The sequence below is a fragment of the Tyto alba genome, unplaced genomic scaffold (assembly GCF_018691265.1).
Source record: "Tyto alba isolate M040663 unplaced genomic scaffold, T.alba_DEE_v4.0 Super-Scaffold_2, whole genome shotgun sequence".
Classification (NCBI taxonomy): Eukaryota; Metazoa; Chordata; class Aves; order Strigiformes; family Tytonidae; genus Tyto; species Tyto alba.
In genome coordinates this window covers 24,714,143-24,734,541 of record NW_024881282.1, presented here as the reverse complement: position 1 = coordinate 24,734,541, position 20,399 = coordinate 24,714,143, and positions in this window count along the sequence as shown.

Genomic DNA, 20,399 nt, shown 5'->3' with positions numbered 1-20,399 from the left:
CTTATGTGGTCATGACACTCAGGACAGCACAGAGGAAGGAAGAGGCAGACAACTGGAAATTTCTGAGCAAGTTAGAGCTATATAAGCTTTCCTACCAAATTGTCCACACTATAGGATCTCCACTTTCAAAAGGTTTCAAGCCAGTGGATGGATGTACTCTGGAGTCACTCCTGTGAGTCACAAGACATTTCTGCAGATGCTGTGGAGGACACCCAAAAGGTTGAGTAGCATCTGAGTCAACTGTTCACTCCAAAAGGTACATGGCCTGTTGCTTGTACAAAGAGGAAAATGCCCATCTTGGAAAGTTATCTTCCAGTTTTTGAGAAGGGGTGGCTTGGAAGAAAGACCAAATGGATCACAGGAGTAGCATGTTTGGCTACCTGCATTGTCTACTGACTGGGGTCACTAGTTCCTTTACAGTCTGGGTCATAATGAAAGCACAGTTATTTTTACCTAATAAACCATGACCCAAACTAAAAATATCTGTCATTTGATAAGTGAATCGACACAGCACAGTGAATGGCTGTCACTGCTTAGCATTGATGTGTAAGTGATGAGATCTTGAAGGGCACAAAACCTAACATGATAAAAATGATAGTATTTTTAATTTCACATAGCTGTAATTCACACTTGGAGCAACTGAGAGTGTTGTCTTCTGGGATATCTGAGATAAGGACAATGATGACAAACTGAAGAGAGTCTAAATAACAACCACAGAAACAGTGAAAATAAAAGCATTAAATAGAATTTCACACTTAATTACTGGTGGTCAGGACAAAAAATACTTGCACTTCTAAGAAACCAGTAAACACATAAAAAAGGATTCATAGTGTTGTCAGATCACATCTTGTTGTTTAGTGGAGATGTGACATGACCTGATGAATCACTAAGCAACATACTGCCATTCATCCAAATAAATGTCATCCATTTTCATGAATATGTATCTTCCTCACACACAACTGTAAATGTACATACATAAACATGACACAAACATTTTCGTATTGCAGGAAAAGCAGAAGCTCTCTTTCTTTTTTCCTGTTTTAAATGAGAAGGACAAATAATATTGACATCAAGGTTGATAGCAAGGTCTACTGCGTAAAACCATACCGGTGAATCAGTACAAAGTCATTAACGGCTACAGGGACAGCAAAAATATAGCAAGCTGACATTTAAGAGAGAACTGTCTTTGTAATTAAACTGCTGATGTGCAAACCTACAACAGAAAAAGTGATCACGGTAATCAGCCCTAAACAAAGACTGAGAATCAGAACAAACACATCAATACCTACAGGCAGGGAGTACATTAGAAATGATTGCCACTGCCAGCAAACAGTGCTTGGAAATGCTGAAGTTGTAAAAAGGGCTCTGCTTTTGGTGAATTCACTTGCTTATCTATCTGTTCAGAGCGCTCCTGTGTAATTCCTTTCCACACTCCAGATGTAGGCAGCAGTCCAGCAGAACAGACTTTTAAAAAGATAAATTAGTACAGATGTCAGCTAAAAAAGCTGAATACCAAAGAAGGAGTCTCGACTGTTTATAAGAGGGTTTGAGCTCTGCCCAAAGCTTTTGTGTCTCTGGGGAGATTGGACAGAATATCTGCATTGCTGGAAAGTACCCGCTGTGCACAGCAGTCTGTGTCCAAAAGGCATGGAGTTATTTATCCTACTTGCTTGAATCATGGTATTAAGGATGATATATGAATTCAAGGTCAAAGCAGTTTGCCCCTTGCCACTGCTACTGGACCTTTTCTTTTGCTCCTTTGCTAAAAACACTCTTCTTTACCAGTGTGGAGCTCTTCTAAAATAATATGTTTTCATGCTTCTATCCATTTTAACCTTCAGTTTGTCTAAACCTCTTCAAAACTTTTAACACTGGTCCTCTAAAGAGAGCCCTGAGAAAACATGCAAGAAATAGCATAGGCCTCAGAATCTGTTTCCAAAAGCAGAAGCATAGTTAGCACATCTCCCTCACCCATCCTGTCAATGTGAAGAGTTGATTTCACAGATGTGTGGGTAAAACCAGCTGTACCCACACTGTTCAATTCCTGCCAGAGCTATCTCTTGGAGAAGATGCCTGTTGAGATTAGTGAGAATAAGGGATTCAATGAATAACTGTGAAATCATCTAAAAATGTACTCTAGGGGCCTGGTTTTCACTTTGTCAGAAGCATTAAGGGAATGGGGGTGTTTCAGGTTTAGAATTTTTTCCTCCCTTCCCAGAAAGGACTTTCAAACTCTCCATCCCAAAAAGAAGAGGGGAAAAGGACAAAAGTGATCATCCTTTTCAATCAGTTCCAACTCTATGTAATGTAGGTTGCATCCTCACCAGCCTCACACCTGGCACACTGGAACTTCATCATTAAAAGCTCTTTCTGGAATAAAAGACTACATCCAGAGACTGTATCAAAGTTTTCAGAAAACAAAACAAAACAAAACAAAACAAAACAAAACATTCGCATCTTTGCTAAGAAACAAAGAAGAAAGCCTGAAGGAGCTCTGAACTACAGTCTGTAGGCACATACATTCTCTTCAGACAGTCAGTTTGGCAAAGAGAGCTAGTGTCAAAAATCAAAATTAAAAAACAAGGAAATTATGTGAGTTATTAAAAAGGGGGGTGAAGGTAAGGCAAAGTCTGCCAAAACCCTAGAAACTAAAATACTCAATAAACTTAACCAGTTTTTCCTTCAATTCGAGATACTCAAAGAGGAAAAAAAAAAAGCCAAAGAGGTATTGTTTCTGCTAACATAGCTTTCACATTTAGTTCAAAGTACATAATGATAGTTTAGATGTAGTGTCATTTTTCTTCTTGTTGCAGTTGAGTGTTTAGTCCTAAAAGATAACCTCACTTTTATCTATATCACACAACAGAATGATCAGTGAGTCACCCAGAAAAGTATAGTGAGAATGGGGAGACAGAAAAAAACAGTCTTTTGAATCTATCACTACATTAATAAACTAATCTCAACACTATGAAAAAGGGATAAAACCTTGAGCTTGTCCCAAAGGACAAAACTACACACGTCTCACATTATTCAAACATTGGAGGTGGTGGTTATAACCCGAGGTCCACTGTGCGTATCCACCCCTGCCAGTTTTCCACCTGCCCTGCATTTACTTTTTGCCATCTCCTTTGGTGTTTGGCAAGGCACATCTTTAAGACCTTTTAAAGATCATTTGGAACCATGGACGCCAAAATCCCCAGTCCTTACCACTAAGGAGCTCTGTATAGGAAGGTCCTAAAGCATACAATTAACAAGCACACTGGTGCATATGTACCACACCTTGTACTGCATCTCAGCCTGCAGTCCGAAAAGCAATCAGGTCTCCTCTCAGCCACCTCTAGAGTTGAATTTTCCCTCTCATTCCTCATGGCAGACAAAGAGGTTGACCAGGAAATGCCATGTAGTTGACACGAAAATAAGAGTTTTAAACTGAAGTGTCCTTCACTGCAGTCTCTCCAGCTAATTTAGATCAGGTTGCCGTGAATGACAGAGGAAACCTACTATTATTTTTTTTTCTCCTGACAGTACAAGGGTTCTAAAAATTACATGCTTCTAATCCCTCATTAGCTGGTGTTTTAAATTCCCAGGCTGTGTAGCTTGTGCTCAAGGAGAAAGTGACAAGAGAAGAGTTATAATCCCTGTGGCAAGAGCTGTCACTGAATACCTGCTGGGCAATAAATCCACTAGGCTTCTTCAACTAGGTTTTTTTTCATGCTTAAACTTCAGGGATGCTACTCAAAATAAGGAAAAATAAATGAAAATGACATAATCTAAAATTCATGGCACGTAGCACGACCTGTTTATACCAACTGATATGTGATGTGTTGAGTCTTTGAAAGACCCTTCGCATCATAGACTAGAAAAAGCGCAGGTTGACAAGCTATATATTTTCCTAAATTGTTTTTCTCTCTTTCTCTTAGAAAATGTAGCTTGCAGCACTGGAGCTTGCTTAGAAACTGATCTTCCCCTGTAATGGACACTAAGATAAAGCTCTCTGTGAAGATGTCCAACACATCAAAATGAAACTAATAGACCAGGCATCATATTTAATAACACTCTCAAATTATATTAAGTTCAATATTCAGCAGAACCAACTTGCACTAACAGGCAGGCCAATTGCAAATGATCGAATCTTGAAAATGAACAAGCACAAATAAAAAGCAAAGATAACATCATCAAATACATTTTAGCTTGTTAAGCTGATAAGCCCTATGTGGTTCGCAATATTTCATACTGCATTGCATTTGTCACACATTCAGTAAAAGTTACGGTGCCATAAGCAACATGCCACTTACCCACTGTGCACATTGTCATCATGCCAACACAAAGTGGAGTCTAGTATCAGACTGATGCTAGAAGAAATAGTTGCCGGACTTTGAGTCCCCTCTTTAACTCAATTCAGTGAAAAACTGGTAGGGTGCTTGTGTGGTTTTCAGGTATAATTACAGAATCACAGAAGTGTTGAGGTTGGAAGGACCCTCTGGAGGTCATCCAGTCCAACCACCTTGCTCAAGAAGGGCCACTGAGAGCCAGTTGCCCAGGATCAAATGTGAACAGTATGCACGCTTCGGCGGAGAATAACAAACACTGCATTCCCAAACATACATTTATGCACTGTATGGGTAGGGTTCAAGTGGTGACAGGGTCAGCTTTCTCAGGCTATGCTATCATTTGCCTTTGACCTTGCTCACAAGCAGCCAGCCCTTTGGGGAGCAGGAAAGGTTAATCACCTGTATGGGCTGATGTTCTCCCTTTTTGCTTAACATGACAACGAAGATGTTATCATCAGGCACTGAACAGTGCAAGTTTTCACATGGATCACTATCCCACCCGCATATCACCCAGTCCTGTTATTGTCAGCTGGGGATGGAAACACCAAACACAGAGTTTCTCAAGGTCAAAGAGGGTTTTGCAGGCATTGTGCAAGAACTGTATAACAAATAAATTCAAGCCTCTACATTTCACATACAACAGTCTGAAATATCTTAAGATGGATGAAGTTTTGCCAACTGATGCATCATCCCTGTAGAAATCAATGGCAACATCTTATATTTATAGACTATCTTGTGTCACAAAGTCTTTAAGCTTCCTGCAGAGCAAAACACACAAATATAGTAACATCAGTAGTGCTTGGGAACAATTTCAGTTTACCCTGTGGAGAGTTTTTCTGTCTTCTGATTAGTTAGTTATCCCCTTGAAAAGCCATTTTATTTTTGTACAGCTCTATGACTATTATAAATAGATGTTTTCATTTCTGTCATTTCACAGGGTCTCACATCTCTCAGTAGCATGAGGACAGGAAACAATATAGACAGGTCTGGAAATTTGCTGATACTGACTGCTGTGAATAGCATAGGCACAACTCCCTTTGATAAAAAGAAATCCAAGTTTCAAAGCATCTCTCCTTGCAGCTTCTAGACTCCTGAGGAATTGATCATGAAAGGAAAACAAGACTCTTAGTGAACCATGTTGGGTGGAAGGCTTACTGCTGCTACTGTCAGTGAATAATGAGTGTAGTAGCAAGGAAAAATGTGGCCAGTCAGGCAGTGCCTGAGCATTCCCCAGCAGGATTACTCCAACACAACAATACTACAGATGGCAAGAGAATCTGAATATAGGAGAGGCTCTGAGGGAGATACATATATGCACATACACACACAAAGACATACATATGTGTAAAATATATTCTATCATGGTATTATTTCATTATTGGATTATTCTATATACATTAGTTCCTGAGCCATTACATTGAAATCAGAACTGTTCATGAAGTGTTCATGTTTCGTAGGTGTTACTCACTCAAAGTAATTTCCATTCCTAAGTGCAGAATGCACACCAGGAAAATGCATGGAACAATAATATCAACAAGAGGAGTCAGCTACACTAATGCAACTTGCTTTTACTAAATAACCATCAAAGAACCAAAGTTAATGGTGCTCATGAAGCAGTTTACTCTTCTTGTCTGAACATTAGCCTTTCCTCTGCTGAAAAACATTTTTGAATACTGAGTCCCCTCTGAAGTCCACAGAAAGACTTTGGTGGTCTTTCCGCTGAATAGATCACCTTTTCTGGAGTAACGAGCAGTAACAGACGCATTGATTCCAAGTCTGTAGTCACAGATTTAGAAGGTGGCAGTGGTTTCTCATAGTTGGTAGTTTATTACATTCATTTTGGTAACACAACCAGAAACAGAGCCCTCTTCACAGTTCAGTGGAAAATTAGGTTCCTTATGAGCCGTTCTCACTCCACTGAGTAAAATGACCACCAAAAAGATGGGCTGGGATTCATCTGAGCCACAACTATGTCTGAGACAGTCACCCCATGCTCCCTTTTAAGTCACTTCAGAGAGACAAGCACTTTCAGAGGATAATTCAGCAGATCTGATTTACGTGCCTGCCTCAGGATGACATTCGTTGTCTCCTGCTGTCTGGAGGATGCTTACTATCTTTTGACTGCAAAGGAACTGGCTAAGGTCTATTGCAAGACATTTTGATGAGTAAATAGTGTGGTGACTAGAATGATAGACAGCATATCTTGCTGTTTGTGAATAGCTACCATGTGGCACACTGCAGATTCCCAGAGGATATTAGCACTATGAGAAAAACCACAGCTGGGCAGGACAGAAGGAGTCAGCTCCCCTCTCAGTGGGAAAGGGAAGTGTCTCCCAAATACCCAAGATACCGGTCTCTGACAAACAATGTTAACTGATTTCCAAAAAGGTTAAACAGGACACTCTCCTACCAGTAACAGCAGTGGAGGACAAAGCTCAGAGCTTTCCTGACAAATATTTTCAAGATACACTTGAAAAAAAAAAAAAAAAAAAAAAAAATTCTCCTCTCTAGATGCAAATGCAAGTCACTGCACCCGGTCAGGAATGATCATTAACAGATAGAAACCACTGTGCTGGAGTGATCAAACGATTAGTGAAGAACAAGAGCTGAACTTGAATCAACGATGCCCTTTCTGTTGTGAAAAAGACACCACCACACTCAAATATAAAACCAGAAGTGTAGCTTGAAGATGCAGAAGGTCATGGGCACTCTTATTCAGAAGGTGGTGAACAGGCAGAGCAACAGGAATGATCAGAGGACTATAAAGCGCATCATAAGAGGAAAGACTGAATGAAGTGGGATTGCTTACTCTAAAGAGAAGACTGAGAGGAACATAATAAAGCTTTTAAGAATGTAAAAGGATGCTGCAGAAAGAGAACAATCTTTTCTCCAAATCCACATTGGGCTGGACAAAAAAAAAATTACTTAACTTGCAGAAACGAAGATCCAGAGAACAGCTGAGGAAAAACTATGTAGCAGTAAGCACAGTACAAGTTTAACATACAGGGAAGACTACCACCAAAGACCTTTATGAGCATGTCAGACCCAGACATGGTGCAGGCACAGGAGAAGGCCAACAGAAACAACCACCTGCCTCACAGGTCCTTTTCAGGCTTCCATAATGCTCAGAGCCTGTGGTCCCCATCATAGGTTATCAGTGTTAAGTGACAGTCTCCTCCTGGGCATTTGTTAGAAGGCAGCACGGAAACAGATGACTTCTCTGAGGGACAGAGATTGCTGTATAATTAAAAAATTACTACAAGCCCCTTGTGACAGCACTACCAGCATCGCACAGTACTTTCTTCCCCAGGGCCTCTACGGAGAGTGTGCTACACTTTGAGCCACTCCACCTGCAGAGGTTAGCTCAGGTGACTACTCAGTTTGCTACTGGTGAGACTTTTTCATTGGCTTTTGACTGGAGTAGAAGGATTCAGACAAATAATTGGCCCAGATACAAAAGATGTAGCCACAGACCCCACAGTTCTGAAATAATCAGTTCAGAAATAGCTTGGATTACAAAAAAAAAACTCCACAAAAATCAACATAAAAACAAACACAGTACAAACAGATGGAAAAACACTTCTCTACAGTGTTATTTGACACCTCTCCCTTAAAACATAAAAGGGCCTTTGAAGTACAATGTTAACTGCATAGATTATCACATAGTAAATGAATGAATAAATAAATCTTGGGGCTTTTTAAAAAATTTGTGCTGGAGATGGATTTCTTGCTGAAAATGTCATTAATCAGCAATATCACATGCTCAACTTCCCCACAGATGGAGCTGCAGCTCAGTGCAGCTCATGCAGAGCAAGTCTTGTGAGCCATCTCCTCTAACCGCCAGCTTGAGAGGTTGCCCTCACCCACTGCAAACACCCCTGTCAACTGCAAAGACTCCTGGTAGGGGAAAGTGTGCTGGAAAAGTAAATTTTTTGGCTGTTTTGTTAACTCATACTATCACCTGCAAATAAAGAGACTTGTCAAGTGCATTATGATGAACCATGCCGTTATGAGCCATAAATCACAGTCTGAAAGACCATTTTCTGTCCTGAACCCAAGTCTGATACCGTAACCAGTCTTCCCTAGCTCCATTTCCTATTCTAGCATGTCTGGACCAGTAGTTTTGCTGGATGGACAATTTCTCCTTCATTTGCTTGGCCCTTTCCTTACCATTAGAAATGTAGACATGTAGACCATCTGTTCTTGGTAAGAGAAAATAAACATTCACATTTATTTGCAAGTTGCTTTTGCTTTGTACAGTAAAAAAGATAAAGGCACCATCACTAGAAGACAGTAGCATCTCTCCAGTTCAGAATCCATACTACAACTCTTACGCAGCAACAATGATTTTACCAATCTTAAATTTTTCAAGCCATGTAAAGATTTGACAGTCTCTCAAAAAAAAATCTAAACTAACTTTTCGGAGCAAGATGCCAGGAAGTGGGAGGAGGTAACATTGGGTCTGATCTTAGTTTGATTTGCCCTTATATGATCAGTTAAACCACACACTACACTAGTATTTAATGCTCACTTGACAGTGTCAATAATTGTGTGAAGTATAAGAGAGTAGGAGACCTACTGTAAGCTGCAGCATCTGATACTGACCTGTTCCCCTGGGCCAAGGTAAAATTACCCAATACACTGTTCTTTGACAAAAAAAAAAAAAAAAAAAAAAAAAAAAAAAAAACCAACAAAAAAACCCAAGCTTAAGAAGTTCCTACTCTCACCAGCTCTGTGCTGTGATTCACTTTCTTCTCAGTTGTGGCAGAGGGTCTGTGGAACTACACTGTAAATCGGAACCATCAAAAGACAGGCACTGAAAAAACTCTGTCTTGGAGAAAGTTATTTCCATTTTTTAATCCAGAACATTTCCAACATGTGCTTGATGCATACCCACAGGCCCCTAGAGCAGTACAACGGGGCACCTGGCTGGTGTGCACAGTCCTTCCTGCAGGTACCAACCACTCCGACCCAAACCACATCACAGCCCTGGGAACCTGCCCACTCTCCTATGCCAGCTTGGCCAGATCCTATAAGAAATGAAAAAAGCCAAAATTATGTGGAATTAGCTAATCTTTAGTTTCTAATCAAGTTTGCAGACAATCCAGTGAATTATTCAGCATCTACTATGTCAGTAATTTACAATAAGAAAAAAAAAGAGAAACCTGAGCAGCAGAGCTCTGTTGGATCACGGCCAGCCGCAGCACAGGAGACACGGCCATCCTGGGTCTCAGGAAGCACTGAAGGGTGCCATCACGAGGGGTATGTGCTGATGAAACCAGAGAAGCAGTCACAGCGACAGGGATAGTTTGTGGCACTGGCCTGATCTTCCCCTCCTGATCCCAGCGTGTGAGCGGGAGCATGAGAGCACCTTCGAGGACAGCCTCGGGCAGCACCGGACCCACGGCAGGAGAAGAGGCAACGTGCCAGGCAGTGTGTCACGCTCCTCAGCTCGCCATCCCTTCCCGCAGGCACGGGGTGCAGCCCTGTCTGAGAGGGCATGGAGACAGCCCCCCCCACTGCAGCTTCCATGCTGGCTGTTTGTGGGGCAGAGGAGGAGGAAAGCCAGTGCAGCACCCTGCTCCTTCCCAACACAACCAGCTCACGCCAGGCAGCAGAGAGCAGCACGTGTCTGCTGACTTTCAGACTCCAAATGACATCATCCATCAGCATTTCATGCTTATAAGGAATTTTCTTCTGGATTTTAATTCACAATTTCTTTAAAAGAAATATATTTTTTCTCTAGAAAGGTGTGACAGTTAATCAAGCTGAACAAGTAAAAGGGTCATGTTATAATGACTGAGGCTGTTTCCGGGAAATCGTGATTGATAAAAGACCTGAAAACCCCCATCGGTTTTTATCCCATACCGTGCCCACCCTGGAGCCTGCAGATCACCCCCCCCACCTCCCCCAAGCACTGGCAGTCTTTTTCTGTGCATTATATTCAGCCAATCTCATCTTGCCAAACTTGTGTTCCCTGTGGTGTGGCAACATGGATCACGAAAGCCCTTTTACTTCCCAGAGAATTAAGCTAACCTCTAAAGCAGTGATCTTCACACATGAATCAAAAAAAAAAAAACCACACCAAAGAGCAGACATCAGACTGTGTTAAAGCTTTTCCACCCACCAGTGTGGGTGTACCTCTGCTGGCCCTGCGACATGGGGCTGCTCACCTCTGGGTTGTCTCACCGCTTAATCATTCCACATCGCACAGCAGGGGATATATTTGTACTATTTCAAAACCAGATAACCACTGAGTTATGAAACTGAGACATGAAAATAATTTAATGGCTTGCCTGATTTTTCTGGTGAATGCAAACTCTACACCCCGCAGGTCAGTGGCATGGTGTAATGTGAAACAGGTGAGGTTATGACTACACCTTCCCACTGGTACGGGCCAAATTTCCGATGTGTTGACTTGCATAGCATCTATAGCCTGGACTAAGCCCAACCAGCTCCCCAGGCTTCCCTGAGCTCCCCCCAGGAGAAATAAAGGGACAAATGACTCAAACTCCTTGTCTTTGTGAACTCAAGCCTCATCTCAAACCCAGCTACCAAAGCCAATATAGATGTAGCACTACACATTGGCCTGTTCTGATCTCCATAAAGCACAGATGTCTATTGACCCGTCACCACAAAAGTTCCAGATTTTCACATTAATTTTTGCACAGCCACAAGGTCTCTTCTGTTTTGTGGTTTTGTGGTGTGGGACCCTGGTAAGTGGTAACTATGGTTCATTCTTGTAAAGTGCTTCAGGTCCTAAATTCCCATCGAACTGAGTGGGTACTGAATGTCTGCTGGTGCTGGCAGGATGCAGCCTTTAATTCAAGGCTTTACCATCACATGTCCTGAGGCTAAATAGAGGCTAAATGATCAGTCAGATAAGCCATCAAGAAATATAGTCCTGTTTCAGATTCAGATTCCTCTCCCCCAAAAATGTAAAACATACAAATATAAAAGTGCTGAAAATCATTTTTTAACTGGTATCTGTAACTGGTATCTGTAATACAGTCTGATAAAATGTCCAGTACACTTTTTCTTGCAAATATTATGCACGTTATACATATGCATCATAGAATGTATGTATATAATGCGCATTATATATCTATTATATAATATATGAGTGTGGGTATATGTACATACACGTCTGAAAAGTTCAAAAGTTAGAAAAAAAAGTCTGATTCATAGTACTACGAATCTCATAAAGCTCACAACAACAACAAAAAGGTAAATATAGAATGTGCCGAAACAAAACACCAACTTCAGTAGAACAAATTCCAGCAATCCTATCATCTTCATAAGTGCCTTCAAAACTGAATTAAATCAGGAGAATAAACTGCTTCCCCTAAACATCATCACAGCTATCACTGACAATATGTGTAGAGCTGCACAAATCACAGAAGACCAAATCTAAAAATCTAAACAAATATCCCAAGTTTAGTAAGAGATATTAAAAATACACATATGAAAAGAAGACATCGAACAACTGCAGACTCTCCATTGGCCACCTATGAATTGGCTGTATCTACTACAGATATAATATACATTTTTCCTTGATTTTTTTCTTCTTGATGCATGCTGTTTCAGGCTTAGCTTCACTATGGAAGTGTCACATTTTGTTCTTTGAAGAAGCATAATATCTTGGAGCCTCCATAGGTGCTTCAGCTACGAGTCCTCTTGTGCCACTAACACTAAGCTTAGAATATGTGGACAAGAATTTGTGATAATTTGAAGGCGTCTTGTGGCTTTTAGATAAAGAATACCTGGCATTATTGCAAACTAATGGCAAGATGATTTGGAAGGCTTCCCTATTTCTGTGGCTAAGGGGATTCCTAACTAAACAGATGTGCATTTTCCTACACAAATGGAAGAGACATTTCTGAGTGGAAATTATCCCATACCTGTCATGTGCCGTTTTCTGGTGCCTTCCTCTGAGGCATCTGGTACTAGATCACAGCATGGACCTGGACTCCACTGATCTTGGTTCCTGTCCAACCTGGCAGCTCTTTGTTCCCCTCCTAGCCCTGCGTAACTGCTGCTTCCAGCTGTGCTGTGTGGGAGAGAATATATCTTACTGAAAAATTAGCCAGCCCTTCATGCTGAATCTGTTGCAATGTTGGCACTCCCTCCAGTTGGGTAAAGAAATTATCTGAATGTAACAGCTAGTGATGCTACAAGATCAAGTGCTATAAAATATATTCCTATAAATATCTTACTTTCAAGTGCAGGACATCCAGGCACACCTTAATCTTTCTCTCTTATGTGAAATTCATGGTGCTGAGACTAGGATTCTTTTTTTCCCCGACTGATGCTCTCACACATGTCTTGTAAGGCCTTACACTGCTGCCAGACATGAAAGCAGACACTGGCAAAACTGCACAGGCTGTTTAGCTTCATTTCCTTTTGAGGCTGAGAGCACAGTTTGATGTATATTTGTTTTGTTGGGTGCTTTGGGTTTGCTAGTAAAGCTGGTTGAGTTGGGGTTCTCTGTTTTAGTATGCTTCTTAACTTTTTGCCTTTCAGTTTTTAATACCATGCTAAGTTGATTTACTGTAAAGAAATGAACAAAAAACAGGCACATACATGTTGATAAAGAATAGACAGTTATCCTATGGTAACAGCTGTTCTTCAGATGTTTTGCCTGCATGTATTCTTGACCAGAATGTTTTTAAGAAAAGCATCTCCTGATGCCCAACCCCAAAATGCCAGTTGTATATCTAGAGGTCAGGTTGACAGAAGGCTGCTTAAATATGTGCTTTTTTCTTGGCCAATGCCACCTTGCAACATAAACCTCCTTTTGCAGGCATCTTCCACTACATTGTGATTTTCTGAACTGTTTGGATGGATTCTTTACCTTCCACTATATGGAAATTTGGTAGTTATATACACATTTTTAATAGATTAATATATATTAATCAAACTTAGTTTCACCGATAGTAGTGTATTAACTTCTTGAGATACAGATAAGCAGTTCATGTTTCAACCATTTACAGAAAAGCATGAGCTATGGTACGTGGGTTTTCTCTTCAGCTCTCTCTAGGATGTTTTCTCCACCAACGTAGGCTGAACCTGCCTAGATATCTCAGTTAGGTCTTTTAAGTTAGGTAACATGAAACTGGGATTTTATCCTTCTAGATAGAATATAAGGATGCCCTGTCCTCAGATCTGACTCTCTTCAGTTCTTTTTATCAAAGTGACACCCACTAAAAAGGTGGTGCACATGGAGAAATGGTACAGAAAACACAATGCAAAAGATTCAGTTGGACTGAATATTGTTTAAAATTGTGCTTAACATTAATTTTAATGTATTATTCATTTCAATATATCTTTTTTCTTAAATCATTTAATAAAAGCATTTATACATACAACTGAAATTGTTTAATTGAAAGATCAGCCTTAAAAACAGTATGTAGCAGATTTCTACAATTTATGCACTTTTGTTTGCACAAATAAAAATAATTTTTCTGCTGTTGCATTTAAAGTACAAAAGCCTACAGAACTGATACAATTTTGGGGAACTTTTTGATACTGAGATAGCTATTTTTCAAAGATCAAACAGTGCGCTTTTTTCTAAGACAAGTCTTGTGACACAGACTCATACATTCCATTCAACCTCAACACACCGTATTCCACATACAAACCTTTTCCTGTGCCTGCTCTGATTTCCTAAAGAATTAACTTTTTTTTTACAAAAAAAGTGATTGAACCATCCCACAGATCTTTGGCCTCCTATTGTCAATTCACCATAGTAAATTATTATTCACTTAACACATTAAGTTGTTGGAGAATGGCTCAGAGACAAGGGTCCTGAGCCCACCGAGCAATTGTATGATCAGAGCCTGTTCTAGGGGCTGATGCTGGGCCTCACTAGGGTTTGCCTGCAGCTGCTCACAGCTGCTGATACATGGAGAATGTCAAGGATGCTTCGGCCTTGTGTACCGTGGTGTGTCAAAAACAGGTTAAGGGGAATTAGAAATAGTGGCCTGAGAAACTTAGTGTTATGGTACCATTGGCCTGAGAAACTTCGTGGTATGGTACCATTGTGTATCGAAAACAAGTTAAGAGGAATTAGAAATAGTGGCCTGAGAAACTTAGTGTTCTGAGAAGCTTGTGCTGTTAGCTAACTGCAAGTAGGTGGACCGTGCGAACACAACCTTTAGAACTTAAGCCAATCAGCTAGTGACTAGTGGGCATAATAATTATCGTTGTCTGTATAAATATATGTACCCTGGACCAATAAAAAAATCGATGCTCTATCACCCACATTGAGTCCGTCTTGGCATATCGTTCCTCCGCCGCTCCACATTAAGTCATAAACTTTGAGGTATATGGGATCTGTTGCTTCTTATTTTAAGGATGTATCCTAAACATTTGGAATATAGTATGAGATAAATTTAAATAATATTTAGGCACCTAATTCTCTTAATCATTATCTTTGTCTACACAACTTTAAAAATTTTTAAATCTCAACCAGGAAATCTTCACTTAATATACACTTATTATACTCCATAGTGAAAAGCAATTTCAGATCCTTTCAATGACGGGGTGCAGAGAGGATATGCCTCAACATTTCTATGCATTCGTGTTAACAAAATAAAATAACTTCTGGCAATTCTGAAATTCCTTTGGTAAATAATGAAAAGCAATTGAAGAATCTTGATGCAAAGGTTTCAAGGTCAAATGATGAGTTGCCCACAGGTTATTTTCATGATGGGAGATAAACAATTGGGTTGAAGTAAATATTCATTCTCTTTCCTCAGCTTCATTGTTGTCTTAAAAGTAATCACACAATGTATGATTTCCCTTTCAACTATTTGGTAAAAAGCTATGAAAAGCATTTTGACATTTAACGGTTTGAGGAATCATTGACCACAAAAGGAAGTATGCATTTTTCAATGAACCCTTTAATTGCTTTCTCAATTGAAAAAAAACAATTAATCTTATTTTGGCAATAGCATCAGTTTCCACTGTATTATTTTAAATGTGAATGAATCTTAGAAAATAGTACTATTTAATTTCCTGTCATGATCAAGTGATAGCTATATGAAGACCTACAGATATCCAGAGACATCTGGTATTCTACAGTCCACTTTTCTTGCTTCTGCACCAGTCATTATGTTGTTTTAGCAGCAAAATAAAAAAAAAAAAAAATCATTTCAAGAGTTTAATTCTTAGAAGTAAAGTTATTTTTACAACCTGCATTTACAAGCTGTTTTTTCATCTGACAGTTTTCCTGTCTTCACTGATTAATTCAAAATCATACTATCATTTATATCATAAGTTGCAGAGCATCTTGTTAGATGCAAGGGCGTATCTTTCCTTATTGATGAGATGTAACCATTGCAGTCATTATCACGGTCACAATCCATGCAAAGATGAAATTCAAAGAACCAAGCACACAGGAACAATATTTGGGCACAAAGTTAGATGATGATCACTTTGACAGCTCTGTACCTCTACATGTTGAGTGAACAAGCCCAAAATGTTGTGTCCCACACTGCTACTTATTCCCTAGTGATATATATGATGGATCTTCTTTAGCTAACAAAAGTTGGAGTACTCGGATAATACTAGCTGTAATTCTTTTGGGTAGACTTCAGGTCTCCTGTAAATTCAGACCAATGTATCATTTTGTGTTTCACAGGCAGTAGAACATATATTCATATGCAGTCATAAAAATTTAGGATGCACTCTTTGTGCATATCTGTAAATCACGATGTTTGAGATCAGTACATACAACTTTATTTCAAAAAGGATTGCTGGGAAGATGAAACAGCCTTCAGCAAACATAACTCAGAACTCGCTCCAGAGGAATTACTCACACTTCTTCTCAATCATTCCCAGATCTTAATCTTTTTCTGATCAATCTCTTCAATCTTCACACTGCAGACTTCCAGCAAACTTTCACTGAGTCCCTCACATTAGGCTTATTTGAGAATGTCTTCCCCTCAAGTCTCCACTGTGATTCAGTCCTGGTCAGTCTGCTAAGCTCCACAGGAAAACTTCTGTCTTTGTAGTTCTACCACAGGGCTCAGACACTTTCCCTCTGCTAATCATTAGTGCTAAAAGTGCTCCTCCTGCCAGTACAGAACAGCTCATCATCCTTCTTTTTCAAAGTTCCTAAATTTCCATGAAAATTTCCACAGAGCATTGGCAAGGGGTCTACCTAGGAACAACCAAGGCCAAGCCAGAAAGAGGTAGTACATTACTGGATGTAAAAAACTTTTTCTGTAGCTCCAACCCATCTTGCAATAAATATATAATGTTAGTGTGTGGAAAGTATTTGTAGGCTAAAAGAAAACACTTCCATAAGTCTTTTTTTCTCTGAGTACAGTTTCATTAATGCTATTCATAAGATGTTTAATAGTCAAACTAGAAACACAAAGCTGTGTTTGTCATTCTTCCCACTGATGTGCATTTCAGTGAATACTAAGGACAGCTCAAGGATAAAAAAAGAGGTTTTGAGATTTTTCTTTAGTTTTTGTTATGACCCTGGGTTTCTCTACTCTGAAAACAACGCTTAATCAATATATTGTTTATCAGGGCTCTGCAAAAGTTGGGTTGAGTCAACCAGTATTTTACTCATGCAGCAGCTGAAGTGATGACGCACAGAAAAAGGGAGATGTAATCACTCTCAGGGACACTTCAAAAAATAAGGGACAGACTTAAACTAAGTAAGTAATCCAACAAGTCTGCGCATGTTCTACTTAGCTCTAACTAGAAGTCAGGCAGGAGGAAAGCAACAGTCCCAACTGGTGTTAAGAGAGGGATTCATAGAGTAGCTCTTCCCTGGAGAGGCTGGTCTCTCAGGGCCACAGCCAAACGTCAGTGAGGAGAGATGTTCCATCATGGGACAGTTCACAGAGCCAAAATTAGGCTGCTATTTCAGGACATCAGTGTCTCTAAGGTAAATTTTGCCCTTGTCCACTTAGTCCACTCTGTGTGCATGGAGGACATGTTCCAGGAAATGAGTGCATGTGGCCTGTCTTCGAAAAGGGAGCCATAATTTTCTGGAGTACTTTGATCTGTAAGGTATTTCTTTGCTATTCATGTTTAGTGATGATCTTAAGAGGTCTAATATAGATTTTACTGTACCAAGATACAGGCATACAGCAGTGAAAATGGATAGCATAATGAAGACAAGGTGGTCTCACTGAGTTTTCTGGAAAAGGAGAGTCCTCATGAGGTTTTCAAGGACTTTATTGTTATTGCTGCTACTTCTGTCATGATTTATCCGCTCTCTGAACCTTTTCACTGGAGAGTAGAATCACAGAATAGTTTGGCTTGGAAGGAACCTTTAAAGGTCATCTATTCCAACCCCACTGCAGTGCACCAGGACATCTTCAACTACATCAGGCTGCTCAGAGCCCCGTCCAACCTCACCTTGAATGTTTCCAGGGATGAGGCACTTACCACCTCTCTGGGCAACCTGTTCCAGTGTTTCACCACTCTCACTGTAAAAAATTTCTTCCTTATACCTAGTCTGAATCTATCCTCTTTTAATTTAAAACCATTACCCACTGTCCTATCATGACAGGCCCTGCTAAAAATTTTGTCCCCATCTTTCTTACAGGTATTGAAACCCCGCCCAATATTCTGGAGCTCACAATGAGTCAAAGTCATCACAACATTCATAAAACCATCTGACATATCTGTAACTCTAACTGGGAGAAATGATTTAAAAATTCTTCACTTCCGAGAAGGGCAGAAATGTTAGCAATGTAGATGGCCTTTAAAAATCTCAGAAACATAGTAAATTGGTATTAATTATCATAATGAGCTAAGAAATGTACAAAAGCATCCAGATGTTGAATGAACACTGCACTCTGTCACAATTTATTACACTTGTTTAAAAATTCAAAGCTGAAATTAAACTACACAAATAAAATAGGAAAAAGCCTCATCTCTTAAGCGGTACACGTATCACAGTAAAAATGCTGGTTTAATTGGAGGAGACTGGAATTTATCTGAAAAATAAAATAACATAGATTTTACAGGAAGGTCCATGCAAACTACTGCACAGATTTTCTCATATCTAAAGATTGCTTTAGTTTGATTGATCCAGTTAATCTGCTTTGTGTTGTAAAATGGGGGCTGCCTTTTCTACTGGCAGAGATGTCGCAGCAGAGATTTCTCAGCTGATTTTTTGCAAGCTGGTAGACTACACAATGCATTGCACACAGGCTCTTTTAGGGAAAGCATGGAGCTATATCTGTGCTACCCCAACATCCCGCTCTGATTGCAAGGACGGGTCTTTCTCAGTGGGGAACAACTCATGGACCAGCACACTAAGCTGCAAGCCAGACACCTCTACACAACTGCTACAGTTAGGTGAGAGTGAGACAGAAAAATTGCTATTTTTTTTTTTCCTTTAACAAAATCAACCTGTTATTTTTTTTTTCACATGTTTAAGTGATTTCTTTTTGATGTACACATGCCCACAAGCCAGCTGCTAAGAGACGTGCCCTGTGCAGAAGGAACATGCTTCACACAGGCATAGAGCAGCTGTGATTCTGCCAGTTGCAAAGCGAGAGATGCAGAACTGGGTCATTTTTACTGAAGTGTAACCCTGCAAATTTCCCATTTTGAACAGACAGTGATCACAATGTGGCCCTCAAGGTTTCAGACATGCTGACACCCACACAAGGTGAAAAGGAAATAATTCTTCCATTTTGATTGTCAGTTTTTACACCTCAAAACCCACAAAAATACTCTAATTAATTAAACAACTATTCCTGGGCCACATAGAAAGAGCAATTCCTCTGATAAAACTATAAAGGTCCCAAATACAGAAGGCATGAACTGCCACTTACATGCACTGGCAGACACTGAAAGCAAGTCTATTGGAGCCTTTCTTTTTTTGCCCTTTCATGTATATATGTCATGGACAATGTCATGGAGCTTCTGAACCAGGAAGGGGTCACTGCCTCCAGCAGTGGTCCTGCCCTTGAAGCACAGTAATAACATGGCTTGTTCCCGAAATGTTTTGCATAGTGGAATTATTAGAGGTGTTCAACCAGTCCCTAAATTAAAACAAACAAACAAACAAACAAACAACAACAAAAAAAACAAAAAACAAAAAACAAAAAACAAACAAAAAAAAAATAAACAAAAAAAAAAAAAACGATGGAGAAGGGAGGCTGATTGCCAATCTAACCAGTAACATGGATATTCATGGTGTCATCTCCTCGTCTCTTACCCTGGGAGAGTCTCCGTGAGCCTCACTGCCCCATCCAAGTACACTTCTTACAGGACGGTTGTGTCTCCTGGAGAACTGTTCAACTACCATGCAAACATGAGGACAGCAGAGTTTGCTTTTAAGCATAAATGGCCAGCACCACGCAGAAGGCTTGAGGCCACTGAGCAGTATCTGCCTGTCATGGTTTAGGCCTGGTTGGCAGCCAACCACAATGCAGCAGGTCTCTCTCCCTTCCCCTCCGGCAATGAGAAGGGACAGAGAGCCAGGTTTGGGGTTTGAGATAGGACTGGGATGGGGAAAAATTCCCCTTTATGATCACGAGCAAGAGGCAGACTTGTTAGGGGAAGGAAAATAAAAACATACATTTATTACAGACACTAACAACACATAACAGAGTAGGACAGTGAGAAGCATTGCCACATCTTGAGAACACCTTCCCCCCACCCCTCCCTTCCTCCCGGGCTCAGTTCTGCTCCCGATATCTCTACCTCCTCCCCCAGCGGTGCAGGGGCAGGGAATGGGGGGTGCAGTCAGCGCTGCCACTTCCCTTATCTTCGGTGAGGGGAGTGTCCAGAACTTGTTCCTCCCGCTCCATCGTGGTCCCCCTCTCACAGCAGACAGTCCTCCACAAACTTTCTCCGACATGAGTCCCTCCCACGGGCCGCAGCGTTCCCCACACTGCTCCGTCATGGGTCACTAACTTCCTCCGACTGGATTCCCTCCCACGGCTGCAGCCCTTCCCGAGCTGCTCCGGCGTGGGACTCCCCCGCATGCTGCAATCCTCCCAGCGCTGAATTACAGCAGCGGGGATGCCTTTTCCCATGAGACCCCGGCCTTCTTCGGGCACAGAACCTTGATTATTGCAAGCA